The 12,072-nt window shown below is 35.5% G+C and overlaps 1 protein-coding gene and 1 pseudogene across 4 annotated transcripts in view; one reads left to right on the top strand and one right to left on the bottom strand.

Annotated features, from left to right (window-relative positions):
• Nucleotides 1–12,072, bottom strand: part of ROBO1 (roundabout guidance receptor 1) — a 1,112,802-nt gene that overhangs the window by 620,020 nt on the left and 480,710 nt on the right. The window lies entirely within an intron of this gene.
• On the top strand, nucleotides 4,407–4,920 carry LOC109457245 (coiled-coil-helix-coiled-coil-helix domain-containing protein 2; annotated as a pseudogene).

The following is a 12,072-nucleotide window of genomic DNA, read 5'->3' as shown; positions in this document are numbered from 1 at the left end:
TTATATACTGTGTCATTTTTGCCGGTGTCTTGAGCTTTCTTCTGGTGAGTTTGACACTTAGGTTTAGTGGAAAACTGGCAATGTGTGCAATAACTATTCTATTTTCTTAAAATATTCTAGATTCCCTTAAAAGATCAGAATAAATATAGTTTCAACTATCTCAATTACCTCCTTAGCATGTCTAGTAAAATTTTGGTAGACCATCCTTCATGTTAAAGTTTTCCTTCAGATCTGTTTCTTTCACCATCAGCCTCGCAATTACCACTTGTTTGCACGTAAGACCACAGTCTCACTGTATTCTTAAAAATGTCAGTGTTATGAAAACAAAGACATGCAGTGGAAATGCTCTGATTAAAGGAGACTAAAGATACATTAAAACTAAACGTGATATCTGATGCTAGACTGAATCTCGTGCTGTTGGTAAAAAAATACCGTGGAGGAATTATTGGGTCAGTTGAAAAAATTGAAATATGGCTTAAAGAAAATTGTTGTATGTATGTTAATGTTACTGAAGTTGAGAACTCACCTATGATTATGTAAGAATATTCCTATTCTTAAGAAATACAAGCTGAGGTGTTGTAAGAAAAGGAAAAAAATAGGGTAAAATGTTAACAGGTGTGTAAGGTTATGGCTGTTCTTTGTGATATACCTATGCTTTATACTATTCTTAAACTATTGTATACCTTTTAAAAAGTTAAAAAATTCCTCAGCCCCATAAGCAATTATATTAAATGTGCATCAGGGAAAGAAAACAAAAAGAAAAGCAAAAACAGCACCTTCCCCTGCCAAAAAAACAAAAACAAACAAACAAAAAAACAAAACAAAACAAAACCACTCAACTGGCTCTATCACTTTCCAGCTGTGTGACTTTATTCTGCTTCAGTTTGCTCAACTATGAAATGAATGAACCCTCATTCATGGAATTGTTTTGCAGATTAAACACATTGATGGATGTAGTATGCTTAGGATAGATTTTGATATATCATAAACATACACATATGAATTTGTTGTTAGTAATGTTACTGCTAATTACTATACTTTCATACATTAAAGGAAATAAGAAGAATAATGCATATCAAAATTCTTTCTTCATATTACTCCATCTATATGGGATTCTTTTAAAATTGACAATGCAGATTAAATTCAGGGAAAGTGTGCTACTGCTGTTGTTTTAAATGAGGGTCTTTGCTTTGCAGACAGAAATCATGATTGATGGTATAAGACTGGTTTATTGAACCTTAAAATTTTGAAATAGTTTGCAATAGAATTTTGTAATAAACTTCACTGCTACTGAAACGATAGGGAGAAAAATCAATGTTATTAATTCATGGACATTCTCGGTCCATCCCTAGGTACTTATATATGCAAATGAACATGTATACAAAGTGAGGGGAGAGAAAAAAGATGAGGAGGGAGAGAAGGAAGAAAAGGAGAAGAAAAAGAAGTAGAAAAACAAGAAGGAAAATAAGAGAAGAGATGGGGAAAGTGTAGAAAAGAGAAGTAGCTCAAATCAGCTGCAAAAACAGACGATTATTGCATATAGTTATAGTTATTTGTATTTTCTGAAAGGTCACTCAGGGTTTTCCAAATGCAGGAAAAGATTTAGGGCCTTTGCAAATAGTGTGAAACATCAATAGTCTCTGACAGTTTTGTGATTAATGTAAATGTGAAGTATCCTGCATCTTGTGATAAGGACAATAAACAAGATGAGAAGCTATTTGAGGGTATACTTGGAACAATCAGACTATGAGATCTTACTTTGATATACTTAAAATTTAGTGCAAGGGATTAGTATTATTTCCAGTTGTCACAGTGGTTTCTTTCTTTTTATAAAATGTGTTTATGTGGAAATTCTAATGCTTTCATTCTCACAAGTGGCTACAAATATTTCTCCAAATTAGGAGAGGACTAAGGTTCATGTCTAGAAATGGACTGTACTCTATAGTCATGTAATTTACATAGTTTAGTTATACATACAACTCAGGATAAATATGGAGAGATTCTTCAGCCTCCAATTTCTTCAGACCACATATCCTTTCAAAGATGAGTTTTATTAAATAGGAAATGATAAAACTTGCAAGGCATTGAGCACTTATAGCAGAGATTACACTAATTATCAATGATACCGACTAATTTCATGTTTAGGAACGAAATCAGGTAATGCAAGTATCTGTTTAGTGATTCATCCCAGTAAACCCCAAAACCAATGCAATCCTTAAGTCTTTTAAATTAGTTTAATATCAATAAGGATAGTGTATTTAGCATTATATATGTGTATTTTCCAATAACATTATTTAAAATGAAGATAGCCAGATAGACATAAAAAATGTTTATAATTTACTAAATAAAATATATATTTCTTGCATAAAAATTGAAACTTATATTTAACTTTTCCTTAAACACAGGTCTTGATTTATTGCATTGTAGGGAATTTAAGTGTGTAATTTAAACAATTCCAAATGCATTATTTTATTTTAATAATGTTTGGCAGAATATATTAAGTACTTTTGTTTTTGTCAGTGAGCAATAATTTGGCTAAAAATCCTACATAAATTAGATTAATTAACTACAATGAAGGAGAAGTATTAGTCAGTTGACTGGCATCAAGAAAGGCTAAAACTGTGTCAATTTCAGAAAAAATTACTTGAGTTTCACAAGTGCCTTCAAAAATTAGAATGCTGGTCTATATTTACATTAAACTAAATAGCTTGGTGCTTGTCTTTGAAAGATATCTTCCAATATGCTAAAAAATATGATAAACATAAAAGTAAATTTTAAGTTCTTTCAGTCCAGAATAAATCTTAGATTATATATTTATTCAAAATATCTGATGTCCTTAACTCGCTGGTCATAATTTTCCTTATGGAAGATCTTTCTGGAAAATAATTGAGAACTTCTGAATTTCAAAAAGTATATGTTTGCCAGCAGGGACTCTTTCTTTCATTTTACCTAATGTTAAAATGTTATCAACAGAGTATTCCAATCAGCTATTCATGGCCTCCTGGCAAGTAACTGTAATTTGACTAGCCACTATCACTACTAGTCTTTCACAGAGAAAATCTGAAGTTTAATGAAATAACATGTCCGTGAAATCATGTGACTCCCCTCTGAGCTCCCACATCTCCAATGTCCCCATGAGTCCACACGTCACTTTTGGCCTATCCAAATTCATCCAGGATCTTTAATAACCTGGTGAAGTCTAAGCCCTTTATGAAGCTTTCCTAGGGTATTCAAGCTCTATTTTTCTTTCACTGAATTCTTCTAGAATATACCGTATTGTAACATGAAAATCATGGGTTTAATTTTACAATTTTAAAGAAGGTTTCAAAATTGTCCTGTCTTCTATTTCTGGTCTTATATTTTATCACTGATAGATTATTGCAGTGGGAGCTCCCGTTTTATCGTGGCTCCCTTCATTCACAATCTTGCACAGTCCCTTCCCTTGTTGACTCTGGGGTTGTCTCTGTGACCTGCTTTGGCCAATGTAATAATAGCAAATGGAAAATAAGTAGAGACTGGAAAAATGCTTATACTTTGGGTCTTGTGTTCTAATTTACTCTTGGAACCCAGCTCCTATTATGTGAATAAGACCAAATGAGCCAGCTAAAGAATGAGGCAACAGAAGGAGAAAGGCTTCTGCCTTCCCAGCCATCCCAGACCTACCAGCCAACGCCGTCAGAAACTAGCTAGCCTCTGCTGACCCGGATCTAACTGAAGTCTCTTGAGTGACCTCATGAGAGGTCAACTGAACAGCTCCCAGCCCATTAACACGGCCCAGCCCAAATTTCCACCCTGCAGAATAATGAGCCAAATAAAAGACAGTTGTTTCAAGTCACTAAGTTTTGAACCATTAGTTATACAGCAATGGATAACTGATATAGTCCCAGCCAAAGATTAAATTCCAATGAGGCAGAAATTATGTCTTTTTTTTTCACTTTTCAATGAAAGGACAACCAGAGAACAAAAGAGACTCAGAGTCATTAGTTATGTGGTATGCTCTTCCTCCCACAGATTAAAAAGTTGATAAAAAAGAAAGTTAAGGCAGTCTTCTAGATTTTAAAACACACACACACACACACACACACACACACACACAAATAAAGTTTAGGCAATTTCCTAGTAAATAGTACAAAAATATAAGGTAGAAATATAAAAGAAAACAGAAAAGATATAGTGAGTCAATCCAAGTGATCTAATATTTCACTAATAAGATTGCCTTACAGAGAAGAGAGAAAACTCAGGGCAACAGATCAATACATTTTTCTAGAGCTAACACTAGCCTTTTAATAGATTGAAAGGGCCAATCAAGTGCATGATAGGATTAAAGAAAAGACCAAACTCCACACCTATTCTACAAAACCACAAAAAGAAGGTGCCAGATTCTCCTCCCAGTCTCTGCCTGGTACATGCCCAGCCGTCGTGCAGTTGCGGTGCTGCATGGATGCCGAAGCCAGAACTCCCGCGTGGCCCCTCTGGCCAGCGGGGCACTTCAGATGAGACCTGTGCCCAGGCCAGCACCAGCAGCTCAGCCACCAGCAGCAGCTCCACCATCTGCTGTTGGCTCACCTGTTCCGGCACCTCGGCAGCCAGGTCTGATGGCCTAGAGGGCAACCACTGCGGCTGGTGTGGCTGTGGGCTCAGCTGATGGCCACACATTAGGTCATGCCATCACAGGGGCCTTCAGTGGAGGAAGTAATGCTGAGCCTGCAAGACGTGACATCACTTACCAGGAGCTTCAGGGAACCCAGCCGGCAACTCAGGGAACCCAGCCTCAGGGAATACCAGCAGCAACAGCAGTTTGGCCCAAGCCATGATGAGATGAAACAATTTTGGGAGTGTCAGAAACAAGGTGACCTTAAGCTTTGTGAGGGTTTCAGTGAGGTGCTGAAACAGTGCAGATTTGCAAATGGATTAGACTAATAAAGAAGTTCAAATTGAAGACATGGAAACTCATCTCTCGTGACCAAGCTAATCTAGTATAAAATTATAATTGCTAGTGAAAGTGTAAAGTGTAAAACCACCAGTTAAACCTCTCCTCCAGCATTAATAGCTTCCTTGCTGCAGAACTGCAATGGACATAACTGTGCAATGGGTGTTCATAACTGTACAAAAGTTCACTGAGATGGTAGTGAGTTTGGGGCTCAGCAAATGTTTGTGTGGCCTCCTTACACCAGCTTTTGTGATGTCATTGTGAATCAATTAGAATAAAGTGATTTTCTTCCAAAACAAAAGAAGAAAGAAAAAAGAAAAAAGAAAAAAAACATGTAAAAACGTTCACATAGGAAGAAAAAAAGCCCATCTACAAAACAAAAGATAATTCAAATTTCCATCAGCAAACTTAATGCCTGAAAATAATGGAACAATATCTTCAAAGTTACAGGGGAAAATAATTTTGAGCCTAGAATTCAAGATATAGCCAGAGCACCAGTCATGTGATGGAAACTGTAAGACAAATAAGAACTCAGAAAGTTTACTTCCCACTCATCCTTATTTGAGGGTACAACATAGAAAAATAAGAGAATAAACTGAGAAACAGGATGCCATGAGTGGAACATAAGAATGAGAACTCCGAAGACGGCTTAGATGGCATAGGGAACAGTTATATTTAGCAAGAAGAGGAAAGGTGTCGGATGGTAAGTCTCTTGACACAGCGAGCTTCAGTAAAATAATACAAAAAAATAAAATAAAAAAGGAGACAGAGAGGGAAAGAAAGAAAGAAAGAAAGAAAGGGAGGAAGAAAGAAAAGGAAAGGAAAGAAAGGAAAATGAAAAGAAAAGAAAAAAGGAAAAGGATGTTACAGAATGAAAAAGTGGTAATATCCTAAGAAGTTTTTTTCTAAATAAGAGCATTTCTTCTGAAAATTAAAAAAAAAAGAATAATTAAAGCAAAATGGAGAGAGAGAAAAGAAAGAAAAATAGAAAGAAATAAACCTAAAATTTAAAATGTATGTGAGAGGCATGGCTGAAATAATAAAGCATATAAAGCCCTCAAAAGGGGACTTGATTTCTGTCTGTTGGTGAAATGTAAAAATGGCATAACGTGAACCATAGACAAGGGAATGTAATCCCATTGCAATAGACTCTGCTCTAAACAATATTTAAAAATAATAATAATATAACTCTATTTAATGGTTTTTAACTTTTAAATACAACCTATAGATAAGCATAGGCAATAACTATGGTAGAAGTAAATCTGGCCCAGAAGTTGAGCGGCGGACCTGAAGAAGGGTGGAGATGTAACGGGTGGTATCAAAGATAGAGAACCCGTGTTTGTGGCTCTGTCTCCCCTGTGGAAACCTCCCTTGTTTCAGGAACGCTATATCCATTGAACCTAATCCACGTGTAGCACTCCTACAAACGTGCAAGGTCACAAGGAATCAAGTCCTCCTAGCTGTAGCCTTCTCACTTTCTTATCCTTTGCTCTTTTTGCTACTTTAAAAATTAACCCAAATAAAGCAAACATGAACAATGTGCAAATCCTCATTCTCACCCATCTTTGAACCTTGATTCGACTTTAGGGTCAGATCGACCTCAAAGAAATACAAATAGTGCTGTGATTATATTGAGAATAAAGGAAAAGTTAAATAAAAAATCAGAAGACGTGAGAAAAAAACATATTTGTCTTTTTGCATAATATTTCAAATTGATAAAATGTGTCACCCAAGCACATTATTTAGAATTGAGATACTAATCATCATGAAAGATGAAAAGAAATAAGAGGTCATTGGAGTGGTTGCATTTGGATAATGATATTGGGGGTGGAGAGAAACAAGGCAGGTTTTTCCATAATAAATTATTCTGTAATTCTAGAGGGAGCTCTGGTGTACTGTGCAGACCCCCTGTTTAGAATATACACCCAGCTACTGGGAGTGTTGGCAGGAAGAGCTGTCAGCTGACTTCCACTATGAGATGTGACCTTGACTGAAAAAAGACACCGAATCTAAGGTCACCCCGCCTTTTCTGGGATAGCCAGCGTCAAATGAATTGTCGGTACAGGCTCCTTCACCCGGATTTGGGAAAAATCTCAGGCTCTCCCTAACTTAGAGTTGCCTGTAGGATCATATGTGGCCTCTGCTTCAACTACAACACAGCTCAGCTTCTCTCCTTTCTAGTCCCGTTTCCTTTTGTCATCAATCCCCCCACTTTCTCATTTTTGATCTTGAGGGCACTCTCCAGTTTTGCTCTTGCACAGTGATCTCTAACTCAGAATCTGCTTTCCAGATACCAATATTTAAATTTTAAAACTAATTTTGTGTGTTAGTGTGTTAAAAAAAATACAAAAAATTTGTTAAGGTTATTTTTTAAAATTATAATAAGGGTCAAATTAAATTATAAATATAGCACATTATATAAAAGAAAGGTGTAGTACTAATAAAATTTGTGATAATAATATGGTATATCCCATGATATACTACTGTGGCCATTCATTTATGAACTACAAATATCACAAATAGGTCTGGTCAACTGAGGTGTCGTATTAAGTATAAAAGAAAATGTAAGCAGCTCATATAACAAATGAGAATTAAGAATAAAATAAGTTAAACTGACAGAAACCATTCTAATACATTAATAATTGCCGAGTTAATTTTACTCATTCAAGGAAGGATGCTGCTTAGTTCAAAACAATATTGTAAACCATGTGGCAATACTAATATATATATTCACCTTTCCTTCATTCCCTGACCAATCTCCTAGAGTATTAAACCTTTTTAATTTCCTATTTTAGATAAATCAGCTTTTTTGATGTATTGTTGCTGCCATGACCCTAGTCCAAATCCTTAAGCCTGAGCTTTTTTTTGATATTTTCTTTGCTTTTCTATCCAATATATTATTTCTTATAGATATATGAGGACTGACAATTAAGACCTTGAACTTGTTGCAACGATATTGCTAATCTTTTGTGATATCAGAGGGATTATTCTTTATAATTTTTACCAACTGGACAAACAGTTAACCAAGTTTACTATTTGGAAGTGCTGAAAAGGCTGCGTGAAAAAGTTAGACGACCTGAACTTTTCGCCAACAGTTCATGGCTCTTGCATCATGACAATGCACCAGTTCACACGGCACTGTCTGTGAGGCAGTTTTTAGCCAATAAACAAATAACTGTATTGGAACATCCTCCCTACTCACCTGATCTGGCCCCAATGACTTCTTTCTTTACCCAAATATAAAAAAATACTGAAAGGAAGACATTTTGATGACATTCAGGACATCAAGGGTAATACGATGACAGCTCTGATGGCCATTCCAGAAAAAGAGTTCCAAATTGCTTTGAAGGGTAGACTAGGCACTGGCATCGGTGCATAGCTACCCAAGGGGAGTCCTTCGAAGGTGACCATAGTGATATTCAGCAATGAGGTATGTAGAACTTTTTCTAGGATGAGTTCACAAACTTAATTGTCTGACCTCATAGGGGGCGGGGGGGACTGCCACTTTTATAAAATTTAAGCCATTTATTTTTAAACAGTAATTATTTCTTTAGATTATTGATTATAATAACCTAGGTCTGCTCTCTTCAATTTTATTCATAATGGCTATTTTCAATATTGCCGATTCACCTCTAACCTCCAGTATGCCACTCCATGACTTCTGTTTATCTTGCAGCTGAGGACAGAACCTCCAATTCACAGAGAACACAGATGACAGCCGATCAATTCCTCACTTCAAACTTATAGCATGGTTTCACATTCTCCAATCCATCCTTTTGTCCTTCTGCCTCTTATACTAGAAAAATTATCCTCCTTACCACCTCCCCTCCCTCAAGGGTGTGCTCTGGACCTCTGATTCTCAGCTTCTTTGGTCATTTGATTATCCACACTCTTTGATATGTTTGATATGATATCCATATCTCTTTGATATATTTCACTTCTTCAATATTGAACACTTTATGGCAGCATATGCATCAATCTTTAACTCAATGCATCAATCTTTAACAAATAAACATAAAATAAACCACACTGATTATCTCTGCTTGCCCCCTCTACTTACCCTCGTCACTGACTCATCTCCCTTTACAATTCATGGCAATCCAGCCGCAGGCCCAACAATTTCATGACACAATGTTTGCCAGTCACCAGTGGCTCCCTGATGCTAAATTCCAAGTGGACAGTGATCCTTTTTAGTTTACATTTTCCTTGTGGTTATACCCCTAACTCTCAGTGGCTTCAATTGACACATGCACATTAAGATCTTCCAAGAACAGCACTTTTTTTTTTTTTTTAAACTGCCAACAAGGTAAAATCCAGGGACTGTTTGAATGAGTACTTAATTTTACTTTTGATCTATTAGATATTATTTAGTGAATTTACTCTTTAGAGTTAGAATTCGAATGAGCATTATGCCCTCTGAATAATGCATCACCAGATTTATGCTATTTGCAAAGATGTATCTAAAAGAAAAAGAGAGCATAAGGCTCTGTGGCATGCATAAGCTCAATCTTTTTATATTTTTCATTAATAATAACAAGGAGAGAATAGAACAATGTACTATTAAAAATATTTGAAATTAGGTAAGGATAGTGAACAGTACAGATTTAATTTACTGGCTGACAGTGAAGTTAAATGAAAACATAGGAGCAAAGAATATTAGATAGATATTAAATTTTTACTATAGTAGCAGAAACATTCCATAGCTTAAACTTGATCATTAAAAAAAATATCACGAGTTTGAGCACACTCAAAGAATGATAGAAAAGAAAAAGAGGTTATAAAGCATCTTAGTTTGCTAATACTTGAATTGCTCTCAACAGGAAGAAAAGAAAAATAGGACAAATGAAACACATGGATTTTATAAAACTCAATGTTATTTTGGCAATAATGTTCTTAAAACTGTACTCAAAATTCAGGGACATCCTAGCGGAAACAGAAGCCATTGAGAATCAGAAGACCCGGGGCAGAGAGAGTATTATGCTCGATGAGAATGACTTTGGTTTCAACTACAGAAATTGCTCAAAATTCTAGAGTCAATTTCCCCAATAATCATTCTACCTGAATCACAGACTTCACTTTGTCAAATACTCTTTGCCAGATAATGCAGAAAAATCAACTATTCTTGAGCTATCTGTTGCTGAATTTAAGTATACAAAAAGTAAAAGTAAAAAATCCTACTGAGAAAAATTTTATCAGCCAAAGTGCTTGGATGCCCCAAATTCCAGTAATAGCAGCACCATGATCAAATTTACTTGATTAAGACAAAAGTAGCCCACTCAGGAGTTGATATTGTAAAGACACTGCCGTGCGTTGTAAAACAGAGAACATTATCAAGCGTTTGTACCAAGAATGTAGTATGGCCTTCTGCCAAGCACGACCTACATGAATCACGCCCTTGGGTCTTGGCACAATACACTCTCCGACTCCTCTGACTTCTTCACCTTGCTCAGGCTTCCCCGCTGCTTCAGGAAATAAAATTTGGTCTATGTCTGAAAACATTAACATCAAGTGAAGAAACAAATTACAAAGCCATGTAAAAATTAATCCAGTTAGTAAATTTTCAATTATCTAATTGAAAAGACATTTAGTAGTGTCTATTTTTAAAAATGGAATATAGCAAAGCATTTGAGTAGTATCTCATTTTTAACTTAGTAAGTCTGAACTTAGCAATTTATGTATAATGCACTTAAGCATTAGCTAAAACATAAGATTGTAAATGTACAATATAAAGGGTACTGAAAACATCACCTATACTCCAAGGTCCTGCCTCCAAAGTCCTGAATTTTTAAATGACAAATCTGTATACTTAAAATATCTGGAAATGTAATACCCTTCACGCAATTGCCAAGGTAATGTCTCTAAAATCCTGTTCTTACAAGTTCTTCTCCAGTCTACCTGTCCAATCTCTCCTGAGACATAGTAGCCAACTCTTTGATAGAAGATCAGTACTCTGACCTAGGGAATTACTTAATGTCTTCAAATTCCGCTTTCCTAATTTATAAAGCATGCATCATAGTTTGTGTTTGAACATTAAAGTAATAAATATGAAGACTTTAGCCAACTGCTTGACATAAAGTGCTCAATAGAAGTGAGCAACTGACACTATTGTGCTGGTCAAGACAAAACCCTAGGGATCACTCTTGACTCCTCCCTTTCTCAAGTCCTGATTGGATAATTGGTCTCTAAGTCTCAATGGTTTTAACTTCTTACTCTCTCAAAGCCATTTCCTCTTTCCCTGCTCAGCATCCCTGCTTTGCTTTAGGTTCCATTGTCTACCCCGTGAACTATCTCAGTTGTGTCCTGGTCTCTAGTTGCAAGTTGTCTGCTTCAAATCTAGTTTCTATATTGTAGGTTAATCCTATAGACTGTTTTGCTTATAGAGAAATCAGCTCATGTCACTTCCCTTAAAGATAAACTGCAAAATCAGTAACACAGCCAAAAGCCCTTTCAAATCACACTCCTGCCCAGTTTCCAGCCCCATGTCTTGCTACTCTCTTTTCTATAGAAAGCAATAGTATTGACTTATGATCAAATCTCAGTTAAGAAAGACTACGTTAAACATTTAAACGTGTTTGGCTTTTCAGTCTTTTCATGCTAAATTTTTTTTTTTCTTGATCGTGATTTTGTTTTTTTTGGTTTTTTTATAACTTTGAGAGAGAAATATAAAGTCAAGATTTTCACCGTAAACATTCATGACAAAGAATGTCTTTGCCTCTGAAAAATATTTAAATTACTACCACATGTATAGACGTAACTTTTTCTTTTTACTTAAAAAATATATAAACTTAATTTTTACCTTTAACTCAAATAAACTAGGATTATACAAAACTAATCAATTTATCTACCACATGAGAGAAGCATTCTCATTAACTTACAAGGACACTTCATTTTTGACTAAAATTGCTTTCTTCTAAGTTTAATCTTCCAATAGACTTTTCCTGAATGACTTCATTTTTTCCAAAAAGCAAATGAAATAAAAAATAATAAATAAGGACCAAATCTCTCATCATTATACATTTTCAAAAGACTATGCTACAGACTTTCTAGACAGCTCCATAACTGGAGTGCCATGAATCTTTTGATCAGTAGAACATCCACTACAGAAGGTGATTCCTTCCAAGGGGATACAATCATTGGAATAC

Source organism: Rhinolophus sinicus, linkage group LG01, assembly GCF_036562045.2.
Source record: "Rhinolophus sinicus isolate RSC01 linkage group LG01, ASM3656204v1, whole genome shotgun sequence".
NCBI lineage: Eukaryota > Metazoa > Chordata > Mammalia > Chiroptera > Rhinolophidae > Rhinolophus > Rhinolophus sinicus.
The sequence above is the reverse complement of the archived record's forward strand: the minus strand, read 5'-3'. Positions and strand labels throughout refer to the sequence as shown.